Source organism: Loxodonta africana, chromosome 3, assembly GCF_030014295.1.
Source record: "Loxodonta africana isolate mLoxAfr1 chromosome 3, mLoxAfr1.hap2, whole genome shotgun sequence".
NCBI classification, from domain to species: Eukaryota; Metazoa; Chordata; class Mammalia; order Proboscidea; family Elephantidae; genus Loxodonta; species Loxodonta africana.
The window spans coordinates 108635489-108650405 of NC_087344.1; the positions used below are offsets into that span (position 1 = coordinate 108635489).

Below are 14917 nucleotides of genomic sequence, written 5' to 3' on the forward strand. Positions count from 1 at the left end.
CTTATACACAGTTCAAGAGCAGACACAACTCACCTATTATGGTAGAAGTTAGAAAAATGAGAGAGTGGACAGAAATATAGATGAAGCAAGATTGGCCATGAGTTAGCTGTTACTTGTTGAAGCTGGGTGAGAGGTGCACTGGGCTCATTATTCTATTCTCCTTTTATATATGCTTACATGTTCAAGAATAAAAACTTCAAAGTAGAATGAATTCTCTGACCCTAAACACTTCATACTATACAAAAAAAAAACCAAACCCATTGCTGTCAAGTCGATTCCGACTCATAGTGGCCCTATAGGACAGAGTAGAACTGCCCCATAGAGTTTCCAAGGAACGCCTCATGGATTCGATCTGCTGACCTTTTGGTTAGCAGCCGTAGCACTTAACCACTACGCTACCGGGGTTTCCACTTCATACTATACTGCGTGATAATTTCGTCTTAACATTATCAGTTGAAATTTGTCATTAAAGAATGGAAGATAACGTTAATTATCATCTACTCTTTCCTTCTCTGGTGGTGCAGTAGTTAAGAGCTTGGCTGCTAACGAAAAGGTTGGCAGTTTGAATCCACCAGTCGCTCCTTGGAAACCCTATGGGGGCAGTTCTACTCTGTCCTATGGGCTCACTAGGAGTCAGAATTGACTCGACGGCAATGAGCTTTTTTATTTCCTTCTCTAGGAACTCTGGTGGTGTACTCGTTAAGTGCTCGGCTGCTAACCAAAAGGCTGGCACTTCGAACCCACCAGCTGCTCTGTGGGAGAAGATGTGGCAGTCTGCTTCTGTAAAAATTACAGCTTTGGAAACACTATGGGGCAGTTCCACTCTGTCCTTTAGGGTCACTACTACCTGGCAATGGCCTTTTTTTTTGGCGGGGGAGGGGGGGAGGGTTATTTCCCTCTCTAGATCAAGATCTAACGAGTATGTCCAACATCTACATGACAAAACTAACTGTCTCTTCAGGCAGCACAGATGGGATGAAACAGCCATGATCTGGGCCTTCTGCCCATTTCAACAGTGCTCAGACCCTGGGTCACAGTCCCCAGAGTTTAACTTGCCAAGAAGTATCACGACCTAGAATAACCCACAAAAAACAAAAGGGCCAATGCTATACAGACCAGATACCTACAACTCATATATGTTAAAAAACTACAAAATCAGATAACATGATTTCTATTTCTTCCTCCATCTCATCTCTCAATAAAACTATAGGGATGAAATGTGTCCTGACCTCCCTTCAAACATGTCTGGACTTAGTAACTGCTCTGAGGAAAAGCAAAGTCAATGAGTTTCTGGGGTGAACAGTAAGACGAACATTCTGCATTGGCCCTCCCGAGGTTAAGCCTCATAGTCCAAAACCAAAAACCAAAACCCACTGTCGTCAAGAGTAGAGCTGCCCCATAGGGTTTCCAAGGAGCAGCTGGCAGATTCAAACCACCAACCTTCTGGTTAGCAGCCTCGCTCTTAACCACTGAGCCACCAGGGCTCCAAGCCTCATAGTACTTCAAAGTTTATATATTCTTAAAGTTTATGAACGGAAAGGGACTGAAGACAAAAGGGTCCCCAACTTCCTGTAGTTCTAGCTCATTCTCTGTTTAAATTGTTGAAAATTCTTCCTCTAAAAGCAAACTTGTTGAATAACTTCTTTTTTTAAATGTTGCATGAGGGAAATATGGAACAGGAAACCAAACCAAGTCATTTAAGGTCCAAATCTCATCAGCAACATCAATACAATTTAAATTATCTGACTCTCAAAATGTATATTTCTTTAATTCACTGCATTTTATAAAATTTCAGAATGTCTCCTGTTCATTTTAAGGAGTGATATAAAATCCCCAGAAATAGTAAATTAATTCAAAATTTTCATTAAATGAGATACAGCACTTTCTAGAGGGTTGAGTCAACTAAAAGAAATAAATCTTAACAGAGTATCACTTAAAATAGGTGGAAAGATGCCACCAATTTGAATATGTAGCATTTTACTACAAACAACTTGCCTGATGGAGTTGAGAGCTCTGTTTCAGTCAAACTCAAGAATGTCACCAAATTAGATCATCCCATGGAATGGAGTAGGAGGACTCCTGCCTGTGAGCCCAGAGAAAGAATGTCCATGGCTACTTGCAGCCCCAGACGTTCTGGGCCAGGCCTATTTCAGATATCCTGCTTCCGTTGAAGTACTTGCAACTTGCCAAACCACGAGTCCCAACAGCTGTATTTAAAACTATGGTCATCATATGTTTCACTAACGTCAAAATCTTCACCCATCAGAGTTTTTTTTTTTTAAGCCTCATCTTCTATCCCATGGTAGATTCCTTGAGGATGCCACACTGCATAGTTTCTTACATCCTTCATATACAAGGAACAAAGAATAAACACATGATTTGATCTGTTTTAAGACACATGTATGGCCTTGGCAGGAAGTGATAACTTTTTTGATTCTCCCATTCCATGGTTCAGGACACAGAAGTGACAATACATTCCTAGGGCTGGGCATAGAGCGGGAACTCAATAAATGTTTGCAATTCCAAAGACATGATGACAGGGACATCTCTAACAGTGCTTTAGGTGAGTGACGATAAGGCTCCAACCTAATATATGACTGAATTTCTGAATCAAATGGGCATGATGTTACTTTACAAAGGAATTCCTACAGATAATACTTTTCCCAAAACATCATCTACTGGATGAAGAGGTTAAGCCAGAGAAACTAATTGTTTAGCTCTGCTTCTAATTAAGTATCAATTAGGAACGATAAATTTCTCTAAATAATAATGTAATTTTTAAATGCAACTTCTTGGGTGTCTTGAGCACACTTCTACTTAAGTTTCCAAAGTACAGTACTAGTTATCAGCCTCTCATGCATTCCGGAAACTCTGGTGGTGTAGTGGTTAAGAGCTACGGCTGTTAACAAAAAGGCTGGCAGTTTGAATCCACCAGGCGTTCCTTGGAAACTCTATGGGGGCAGTTCTACTCTGTCCTATAGGGTCGCTATGAGTTGGAATCGACTCAGTGGCAATGGGTTTGGTTTTCTGGATTCACGCATTCCTCTACTTGTGAAAGGGATGGCGGCACAGACCATGGTTTTAGGCTACCTTCTACTGTTGGTAAGAGTCCTGGTGGTGTAGTGGTTAAGTGCTTGGCTGCTAATTGAAAGGTTGGTGGTTCAAATCCACCAGCTGCTCCACTGGAGAAAGGCATGGTAGTCTGCTTCTGAAAAGACTTACAGCCTTGGAAACTCTTGGCAAAGTTCTACTCCATCCTACAGGGTCACTGTGAGTCGGAATCAATTTGATGGAAATGGGTTTGCATTTTTTTTTGGTTTCTACCCTTCATTCCGGTCTGAGTCATCTAGTGCTGCTATAACAGAAATATCTCAAGTGGATGGTTTTTAACAAACAAATTTATTTTTTCACAGGTTAGGAGGCTAGAAGGCCAAATTCAGGGTGCCAGCTCTTGGGAAAGGCTTTCTCTCTCTGTTGGCTCTGGAGGAAAGTCCTGGTCTCTTTGAGCTTCTGCTTTTGGGTGATTTTTGTGTGGCTTGGCATCTCTCTTCCCCCATCTCTGCTTCTTTTACTTAATTGTTTATTCTCTCTTTTGTCTCAAAACAGATTGACTTAAAACACACCCTACACTAATCCGGTCTCATTAACGTAACAAAGACAGCCCATTATAACCACAGGCATACAAGTTACGATTTATAACACACACTTTTGAGGGATACAATTCAATCTGTAATAGTTGCCAAAAAACCCAGACCCAGTGCCCTCGAGTCGATTCCTTATCTGGTCTCTATCCTTGGTGGCACTTTTCCCCTTGTACTAAGGATGAATACAGGAAAGTGTACTTCTGATGTTGCAAGCTCTAGAGAGGAAGTGCCTAAAACACCTCTATTGCTTAAATCTGCCTGTGTGGGCCACGCACTTAAAGTGGAGGGAAGGGCTATGCTTCCCAAGGACACTCATTTTATTAGCTGCATTGGGCATAAGGCACCTTTCAAGCAAATCCTAATAGCTATTACAACAATATTAATGCCTTTGATTCATTTACTTACATAGTCAATTGTCAAATTAAACTTTTTTAATGAGTCCAGTGATTAAACTCCCAAGGAGATCCGCACTTAGCTGTCTGTGACCAAGTAAGAGATTCAGAAGGTGGAAGTAGATTCTATCCAAAATCTGCCCTCGGAATATTTTCAGGAGTACAGAAGATTCTTTGAAACACTTGTACACACAATATTAAATCAAAATAAATGGCATGTGTTTGTATTACATGTTGTGGAAATTATCAGACTGATTTTAATAGTTTGAGTAAATAAACACTCAGTAATGCCTACGATTCTTATAAACAGCCATTACCCATCAGCGTCAACATTTATAAATGAACAGACCTGGGGCTCACATGATCCCTGGATGCTGTGCTTTTCTTGGCTGGAGGGATTTATAAATGAAAGCCACCCCCAGCTGAATTCTAGGCAAACAGACATAAATGTCACACGGAGATGCTGCCACATGTTTGTAAGTCACTTCCTTCTTTACCCAATGTATAAATGTGGTATTCTGTTTCCAATGCGGTAAGCCTGCTGTAAAAGAACGCCACCAAAAGATTGCATTTATAAAGTTTTCTCATATACCACCTATATTAAAAAAACATTTGCCGTAAAATTGAATTCTGACTCATGGTGACCTCATCTGTGTCAGAGTAGAACTGTGCTCCATAAGGTTTTTAATGTCTGACTTTTCAGTATTAGGTTGCCAGGCCTTTCTTCCAAGATGCCTCTGGGTGGACTTGAACCTCCAACTTTTTGGTTAGCAGTCAAGTGCATTAACCATGTGTACCACCATCTATGACTCCACCATCTATATTACCAACTGCCATCAGCTGATTCCGACTCATAGTGACCCTACAGGACAAAGTCAACTGCCCTACAGGGTTTCCGAGGAGTGGCTGGTGGATTCGAACTGCTGACCTTTTCATTTAGCAGCCGAGCTCTTAACTACTGTGCCACCAGGTCTCCATCTATACTAAAATTGAAAAAATAAAGCTCATTGCCGTCGAGTTGATTCTGACTCATAACGACCCTACAGGACAGAGTAGAACTGCGCCATAGAGTTTCCAAGGAGTACCTGGTGGATTTGAACTGCCAACCTTTTGGTTAGCAGCCGTAGCTCTTAACTACTAGGCCACCAGGGTTTCCTCCATCTATATTTGACAGGGTCAATTAATTATTTAACTCTAGTTTAATTTCTATTTACGAAGTTGTGTGAACCTCTTGAATTTAGCATACAAATGAATGTGATCAACAAGTTAGGTATTTCTGTAAATAACCGGAAAAATATCAGAATCCTTTTGCCTCATGAGACTCCTACTTCTTGGAACCCATCAGGTGCTTTCGTTCTTAGTATTTAGTGCATTTTCACTTTTAGTAATTTCACATGCTTCTCAAAAGGAGCAAAGTATTGTTTTTCCCTCTCCTTAAATATAACCTACTTAATGAAATTTTTCTTAGAAGCAGATTATACCTACGCTTACAAGGTAGGGCAAAGTGAAAGACGTAAACTACAAACAAAGTGACTAGAACGTGGATCCCTAACAAGACTGCCTTGCAGAGTTACCTGGGCAGCCCTTTCCAAACACACAGGTCCTAACTTCACCTCACACCTATGGAATGGGAATATGCAGGGGTCAGTCCCAGCAAAGGTGCGTTCTGAAAATGCTCCAGGTGACGCTGATGTGCATTCCTGGCTAGAGCCACAAAACCCAGGTCTCCATGGCTGCCCCGTTTCTGATTAGCTGAGGCTATATAAGAAGCATATGTGAAAAAAAAAAAAAAGAAGCATATGTGAGAAGTGGCATCGCATCCTATACTCTCAAGTAAAGGCCTGATTTTCAGTTATGGGCACCCTCAAAATAAAGGGACTGTTATATCAAGAAGCCCTGGTGGCGCAGTGGTTAAGAGCTCGGCTGCTAACCAAAAGGTCAGCAGTTTGAATCTACTAGCTGCTCCCTGGAAACCCTATGGGGCAATTCTACTCAAAGGCAATGGGTATTATATCAAGATGTCGTTAGCTGCCATTGAGTCGGCTCCTGACTCATGAGGACCCCATGAACAACAGAACAAAATGCTGCCCTGTCCTGTATATCCTCATGATTGGCTGTGGACTGGACCACTGTGATCCATAGGGTCTTCGCTGGCTGATTTTTGGAAGCAGATCACCAGACCTTTCTTCCTAGTCTGTCTTAGCTGGAAGCTCCACTGAAACCTGTTCAGCATCACAGCAACACGCAAGCCTCCACCGAGGGATGGTGGCTGGGCATGAGGTGCACTGGCCGGGAATCGAACCTTGCAGAGAGTGAGAATTCTACCACTGAACCACCAATGCCCTTAATCAAGACAGTTCAGTTTAATGGTTAGTACCTAGAACACGGAATCAGAGAACATGGCCCTGTTCCCTAGATTCCTGTGGGATCTGGGCAAGTGGAGAAAAGAGACAAACTGTTCATCCTCTCAGTTTTCGTCCTCCCTTGAGTTTCTCATCTAAAAGGAGGGGATTTCTAGGATATCAAGTACTTTGAACACTGCAAGAAAGAAGCCCTACTTCCAAATCAAAACAGAAAGAGCAAAACACTCCAGTAGGAGAGAAATCAGCTCAGGTACTAAGTGGTAGATCTCACTACAGCTAATAATAATGGTCGCTGTGCCATTTTTATTTGCAGATCAACACATTTTACTTATTAGAGCTCTTTCACTTCTATTACCCCACCTGATCCTAACAACCACTGTATAATTAAATTCCTTTGCCTATCTAGCATACGGAAACCGTGGTGGCATAGTGGTTAAGAGCTATGGCTGCTAACCAAAAGGCCGGCAGCTCGAGTCCTCGGAAATCCTATGAGGCAGTTCTACCCTGTCCTATAGGGTTGCTATGAGTCGGAATTGACTTGATGGCAATGGGTGTGGTTTTTGTTTTATCTGGCATACGAGAAAACTGAGGCAAAAAGGAAATTTGATGACATGTCCAAGGCCCTTCAGAACTGCGGAAGGAACTGTGATTCTTCATTCTCAGACACGGCTCTCTCACTCCTCCTTTGGTCTCTGACCTTTTCCACTGGGCAGGGCTCCAGGGCTTGGGGAATAACTTTCACCAGGGAGGAGTGAGGACTTCTCATAGGTGAACCTGTGATAACAAATGCCCCTCCTGGCAGTTGTGCCCACTTGTATTTGAGCTTGGGCTGGGCTCCTGCATTTGCTCCCAGGCCTGGATGAGTAAAGTGCTTTATCACTGCCAAGGGCAATGCAGGGGGAGCTGAACTCTGGGGGATCTGAGCAGCGTGTGTGGCTTACCAAAGGGAGGGCGTGGGAAAAGAAGCAAAACGTAGCACCATTTTCAACTGCACAGGCTCCGAAGCCACCCAGTGCACAGCCGACTTGAGTGTGTACAGAGCTGACTGCGAGTGGAATTGGCTCATTCTGTTGCGTTTCCTTCCTGCTCGCTGCAAAAGCCATCCAGGCAGGGAGGCAACAATACCATCAGTAGCCACTTATTTAACGTCTAGCCCTGTTTTTAGAGCTGGCTTGGGGTGTTTGCTTTTATTTATCTTTTTTTTTTTTTTTAATAAAAAGAATGTCTTAAAAAATCTAAACTATATGCATGCGAATTAAAAAAAAAAAAAATTAAAACTCTCTCCTTCTAATCTTACTCCAAAGGGGTTACTACTGTCAATAGTCTCTTTTGCTTTCTTTCCACACCTTCTTCTGGCCTTCACAAACACATACTTGATACATGTGTATACGGGTTTTCAAACAAATGGCATATTTACATATTGTTCTGCAAAGTGCATTTTTCACTTAATACATCATGAGCAACCATCCTTGTCCACAGAGCGTTGCTGTATTCTTCTAATTTTACCTTCTCATTTTGAGTCATTTAAAATTTACAGAAAACACGTGAAGGGCAACATGACAAATGCCTGGGGTCAATTCGGAAAATTGTAAAATTCCTGCAACTGCTCTCCTTCTACCGATGGACCCCCCTCCCCCCCCCATCATCCTGGGAGTCAAGGCAGGACCAGCTTCAGGACACACAAGGCAGGGAAGGGCAAACCCCAACAGAGTGATATCCTGCCTGCCGCAGAACTTTCCAAAGGGTGGTCCAGGCAGGCTGGGCGCTGGGAGACCAGCAGTTCTTCCTTTCTAGCGCTCTGGAGCTGAGCCTGCAGAACTGTAAGGCTCTTCACCCACAGCCCACTCTCACTGGAGGAGCTGCTGGGGTTAGTCACAGATGAGGGGGGAGGAGTGGCAAGTTTGGTGAAAGTTCAACGCATTGCAATTGTTTCCCCTTCTAGAAACCCAGGAGGCCGATGGTTTGCAAGCGTAGTTGCCTTGCTCAAACACAGGGAACTTGAGTTCCTTTCTCACCAGCACATTCTCTCTGCAGATTCTGCCCAGGCCACCCACAAGCATGTGGCTAACCCTGATAGCTGCTGCCTGGCCCAGAAGGAGTGCACGCTAATCCTGACTCAAGGGCAGAGAACTACTGCCTAGACCAGAGCCCAGGTCTGGGCTGCTATCTGCAGCAACCAGATGGTGACAGGCAGAGACAGTCCAGGGCAGCAAGAGAGGTCACCAGGGGAAAGGAGGAGGATATGCTCCCTCACATGTGTTTTCTCAAGACCCATGAAATGGCATTTTGGCTGTGACCAGACCCTACAGGTGGCAAATGTCTTCCTTCTTTCTGCTACATTTAGTACATCAAGTACTTCTCTATGTGCACGGCACTGTATTAGGGCCTTCAGAGGCACTCACACTCACCCTGTGAGAGAAGCGCTATTATACTTTCTACATTTTATAGATGGGGAAAGTGAGGCACAGGGAAGCTAAACGATTTACGTAGGGAAGAGCAGACGTGGAGTCCCTGAATGGTGGGAACAGTTAACGCCCTCACTGCTAACCAAAAAGTTGGTGGTTCAACTCCACCCAGAGGCACTTTGGAAGAAAGGCCCGGTAATCTACTTCTGAAAATCGGCCACGGAAAACCCTAGACTGCACAATTCTGCTCTGACACACATGGGGTTACCATGAGTCGGAATCGACTTGACAGCGACTGGTTAGCAGACGTGGGATTTGAACCCAGGTAGTCTCTGCGTAGTACAAACGGTTTGCATTCGTCTACTATCCTACAGGTTGGTGGTTCGAACCCACCCAGCAGTGCTGCAGAAGGAAAGCCTGGCAATCTGCTTCCACAAAGATTACAGCCAAGAAACCTTTATGGAGGAGTTTCACTCTGTAACACATGGGTCACCATAAACTGGAATAAAACTGATGGCAATTTTTTTTTTTAAGTCTGGCTCAAAAGCCCACGCACTTAACTATTATGCTACATTGCCTTCGTAGGCTAGTGCAATGTTTCTCAAAATATACTATAATTTAGAGGTATATATGGAAATCAGGTGCCACGTCATATGTATTTTGGAAAGCCCTAATTAACAAAGGCAAGTAGGTTTCTTTCATGCAAGACTTCTCAGGGCCCTCACTACACCAAGATGCATGCTGACCTGCAGGGGGCATGCAGTGTGCCACATTCCTCCAAACTATTTGAACGTAGAAATGTTTTTCTAGGAACATCTCATGAGATTAATATTTTGCTGATCACACTTGGAGAAATGTTGGCAAAGGGAGTTGTTAGGAATAAGAATTTAAATTCTGGCTCTTGCCATTTAACTAACAGTGTGACTCTGGAAAATGCCTTACCCTGAGACTGTTTCCTCATCTGCAATATGGGAGTAAAGACATCCCTACACCTCAAGGCTACCACCCTGTTTGTCAGCTGGTTGGACTGTGGTGGTTTGCATGTTGCTGTGATGCTGGAAGCCATACCACCAGCATGTCAGCAGGGTCACCCATGGCGGACAGTTTTCAGCAGAGCTTCCAGACTAAGAAAGACCAGGAAGAACAGCCTAGTGATTAACTTCCAAAAATTAGCCAGTGAAAACCCATGGATCACAATAGAATATTGTCCAATACAGTGCTGTAAGATGAGCCCCTTAGGTTGGAAGGCACTCCACATACACAGTGGCCACAACAAGGGACTCGAGCATACCGATGATTACGAAGATGACACAGGACCAGACAATGTTTTGTTCTGTTGTACATCAGGCTGTCATGAGCCTGGATGGCAACTAAAAACAACAGTAACACCTCATGGAGCTGCTGTGAAGATTAAATGAATATGCAAAGTTCTTAAAAGTGGTACCTTGCTGTTTAGTAAGCACTCAACGAATGGAAGCTATTATAATAATTATGAAGAAAACCAAATAAGTTAAGAACAAAGGAATGAAGAGAATTCACTTAAAAGGAGCAGAGAATCCCTGAAAATACTGCAGATCTAAAAGCTCTTCACCATAAAAGCTCCTGTCAGAAAAACACAAGCAATTCTTATGCAAAAGAAAACTCGAAAACACCACCGGGGGCATTATCGTTTCAAGGCAAGGAGTAACAAGGGAAAATATTTTTTAAAAAATAGTTCAGACAGAAACTTTCTTTGGCAGAGAGGGTCCACTGATATGGTAACAGATGCTGACCAAGGACGCAATTTCCTGAGTGCTAAACCAAGCTGAGATGTCCTTCACCAGGGAAAGGGCCAGGTGCTCGACCCACTGGGCTTGGGAAAAGGCGGGAGACGCATGCTGACTTTCTGGGGGGTAAATTCTCACAGCTGAATTGAAAATGGCTTGGCATCAACAGGACGTCTTCCTGTTCCTGTCTTATGGAGTGACTCATGTATCTGCCATTTCACTTGCAGACACTATGGGAGAAGAGCTAGAAGACTTTGTTCATCAGGAGCTCTGACTCCACAATAACCTCCCTTCCTCCCTGGCCTTCCGGTCATGCCTGCCAAACATATGACAGTTGACGAAAAAAAAAAAGAACAGCAACAAAAACCTCACGCGGTATGCAGGGAGAAGTCCGCAGGGAAAGGCTACTATTCCCTGGTGCTAATGAGGGAGCCTAGGGCATAGCCTATGGCTTCGGGACCCAGGGCACCTGAAGCAGTTTGCTCTGAGTGGGCCAGTGCAGAGCTGTGCTAGACACTGGACCCGCTTCCTGTTGTGCAACTATGTAAATAAGTCTTGTGCTCAGGGCCAGGGCCAGCTGTGCTGTGTGGCAGGGATGTGTGAGTAATGGGGCCACCAGGGCAGCCTCAGAGAACCTCATTCACGCAGCTCGCAGGCTCATACTCAGGCTTGTAATACCAGCCCCAAGGGCAGTATCCCTCAGCCAGGGCAACCGCCCATGCCGTATGTACAGACCACTTCTGGGCCAGCACAGGAGCCAGGTCATGGGGAGATGCAGACTGAGTTTCAGGCTGAATAAAACCTAGGGGATTGGACTCCAGGCTGAACTCAGAATGATTTTCTTGGGCTGCTGCTGCTTCTCGGAGTACATTTTCTTCATGTGTAAGATGAGGGGGGCTCATCTCTTTCCTGGGGGCTTCATTTGTGCAGGCAGCAAATGTATATGCTTTCAAATGTTCACAACCAGTTGCTGTTGAGTCGATTCTGACTCACGGTGACTCCACGTGTCTCAGAGTAGAACTGTGTTCCACAGAGTTTTCAGTGGCTGATTTTTGGGAAGCAGATGGCCAGGCCTTTCTTCTGCGAGTCTCTGGGTGGACCTGAACCACTAATCTTGAGTAGCCAAGCTCATTAACTGCACATAATGCTAAAAAGGAAATGGCTTGTTGCCCATTTTGCCGATGAGCACACTGAGGCTGGGAGGGGTGAGTTAGTGTGGCTGAGGCCCACACAGTTACTAAAATTGTGGTGTCAGGATTTGAACCGAGAGTTGGGGATCATCAGATGCACCCCCTCCTTAAATTCTATAAAGAATTCTAAGCTTCCTAAAGATGATGTTTGCAACTAAATCAAGTCTCAATTTTTGATATAATGCTTGCTTGGTAATTTATCTGCTGGAAATTAAAAATTTTACATTCATTGACCCTTCTTGGGCTTATTTTTTCCATTGCCAAATAGGATGTATTTAGGGAATTGCTGCAAATGGCTTTTGCTAAAGCAAAGTTTAATTAAAATTCTTGTATCAAATCATTAACAAAATAAGTCAGTAAAATGATTCCATGGCCAAACATAAATGATTTTAGCTCTGTCTAAGGCAATATCTTATTTAGTGGTCTGAAGAAAATTGGTACCAAGAGACAGAACAGGTACACAGGTGGTAAAGGAACTTTGGGCCCGAGGTCAGGAGGCCAAGGATCTATCTCGGCCAGTCATTAATTAGCTGTGTCACTTACGCAAGTCAGTGAATCCTATTCCCTTCCCTTTCTCCATCAGTAGCTAAGGGTTTACGTTAATCAGTTTCCCAACTTTTTCTATTTAAAGATCCCTGTTAATGTAAAAACCACTGCTGGCACAGTGGTTAAGCACTCAGCTGCTAACCAAAACGTCGGCAGTTCAAACCCACCAGCAGTTCTGTGGGAGACACAAATGGCAGCCTGCTTCTGTAAAGATCTACAGCCTTAGAAACCCTATGGAGCAGTTCTACTCTGTCCCACAGGGGCGCTATGAGTTGGAATCAACTCAACGGCAATGTGTTTGATTTGGGGTTTTGACCTAGAGTAAGGAAAGATCATGTTTTCATTCCAAAAGTCCACCACAGTGCCTGCATATAACTTAGCAGATACTCTACAACTATGGATGAACCAACAATCACCTGTTTGACACTTTCATCTGTTAGTCCTTAAAAAAAAAAATAGACCTAAGAGTCCCAGGTGGCATAAACGGTTTAAAAAAAAAAAATTTTTTTTCTTGACTACTAACCTAAAGATTGTTTGAACCCACCCAGAGGCACTGCAGAAGAAAGACCTGGCAATCAGCTTCCATAAAGATTACAGCCAAGAAAACTCTATGGAGCAGTTCTACTCTGGCACACATGGGGTCGCCATGAGTTGGAATCGACTCAACAGTAACTGATCTTGGTTTTACTACTCCCCAAATATTTCTCCCCACTGTTTCCACCTCAACTTGGATCGGAAGGTTATGCATGAATCAGATAGCTTAGTACTATTTAAACCTCAGTTCATTTTCTAAGAAATACAGAGTGAGGAAAGTAGACAGAGAAACGCCTTTTCAATTAAAGACAAGTGCTGAAAACTAAAAGCCATTTCTTAAGATTTAAGCTTTTTTTTCGATTTGCTTTTTAAAGCCCCTCTGGTCTTTGGGGAGAATAAACAAGTCAGGGATCCTGGCTATTTTGGCAGATTGCACACCTGGACTTCAAGGCCACCATCTTCTCGTGCAAGGTCACTGACACATGTAGCCAACGTGTACTTTTCTTCCAAGCTGTTCCTTACGGCTCTACAAAAATGCACTGGCCATGAAATCAAGTTCACCATATTCTATCCAAAGGCCCTAGGAAGTTACCAGTGCTGCTAACTGCCTGGCATATGCTTTTCTTCTGGTTGCCAGGAGGTGAAAGAATGAAGTTCATACCTTAGGGTCAATGGCTCATTTTCAGATTTTGAAGAGACTGCGATTACCCCAAACAGAAACTAACCACCAAAGTTACAAATTGCTCTTTGATTCCAGGGTTATTAGAGTTTGTAACAAATAAGCTATTTGACGTTAGACTAAATTATTTTAAAAACACTGTATATTTAGAGAGAAACTCTAAAGAAGCAAAGTAAGTCAGAAGTCACAAACCGGCAGCTGAAAGGCAGAAGCTGGCCTGCAGACTTGTTTTATATGGCCCACAAGAGACTTATTAAAAAAACACAGGGTCAACATTTAAAAACTGGGAGCTTTCACATAAAAACCCAAGCTTCTAGCTTCTTTATGGAAAGCACATTCCACTAGGCTGCTCAGATGGGGTTGAAGAGCAGATGCCCCTTGAGATAGGGCCTGGGCTCACTTCCTCCAAGTATGGGACCTGCCTGGCCCTGCTGGCATCTCAGCTCATGACCAAGGGGTAAGTGATCTGGAAAGTTGCTTCCACGTTTCAAACAGATGGTGGGACCAAGGACGAGTTTAGAAATCAAAAACTTAAAAGTCCTGAGACGGACTTTCAGTCTGGAGACCAGCCCCTGCTAGACACGAACAAGGGTGTTGGCAGAAAAGCCTCATCCACGACGGCATGCATGGTTCATTCATTAATATCGAGACCTGCTTTCTTCTCAAGGCCCCAGTTCTCTGCTTATTTTCCCTGATTCTTTTACAATCACCTGGTCTTTAATCATTTAACAAATATATGTTAGACCTCTTTCAGAGGCAAGTCCCTGTACTATATGCTCACAAAGAATGCAGAGATTCTCTGATCCCAGGAGTTACAGTTCAGCTGGGAAGAAAATACCCACAGGGACCAAAGAAGAGCTAATAGTCTTAACTATGAGCTAGGGACTGTGTTCACAGCTTTAATCCCCACAATTACTCTATGATATAGGTATGATTATTATCTCAAAGGAGGAACACATTCTGAGGTCTTGAAAGGAAGACAGAGTTCAAGGAAGTGGAGGATAAACAGTGCACAAGAGCATGTGCAAGAGGACATACACCATCCAAAGAGATAGTTTGGATTCTAAATAAAGTTACTAAATTTCCGTGAAAGGCTCCTGGCAAATTATACCATTTGATTGTTCTCTACATTAAAAAAGACCATTCTCCACTCTTGGGGCCATACAATGATTTTTGGTGTTACACAGACATACATTCTTAAATAATAATAATAAGCCAGCTGGTTGCTACTGAATCAACTCCAACTCATGATGACTCCATATTTGTCAGGGCAGAACTGTGCTCCATAGGGTTTTCAAAGGCTGATTTTCTGGAAGATCACCAGGCCTTTCTTCCGAGGCATCTCTGGGTGGACTTGAACCCCCGACTTTTTAGTTAGTAGCTGAGCACGTTGATTAT

General features: G+C 43.5%; 1 protein-coding gene across 2 annotated transcripts in view; it reads right to left on the reverse strand.

Moving 5' to 3' along the window:
* GNG12 (G protein subunit gamma 12) overlaps positions 1–14917 on the reverse strand; it is a 153001-nt gene that overhangs the window by 28251 nt on the left and 109833 nt on the right. The window contains exon 1 of one of the 2 annotated variants that reach the window (XM_023549481.2): positions 1996–2285. The exons of the other annotated variant lie outside the window; for it this stretch is intronic. The gene's annotated coding sequence lies outside the window, so the exon portion shown is untranslated. Of the gene's footprint in view, positions 1–1995; positions 2286–14917 lie in introns of those variants that run through there. 2 annotated transcript variants of the gene reach the window in all.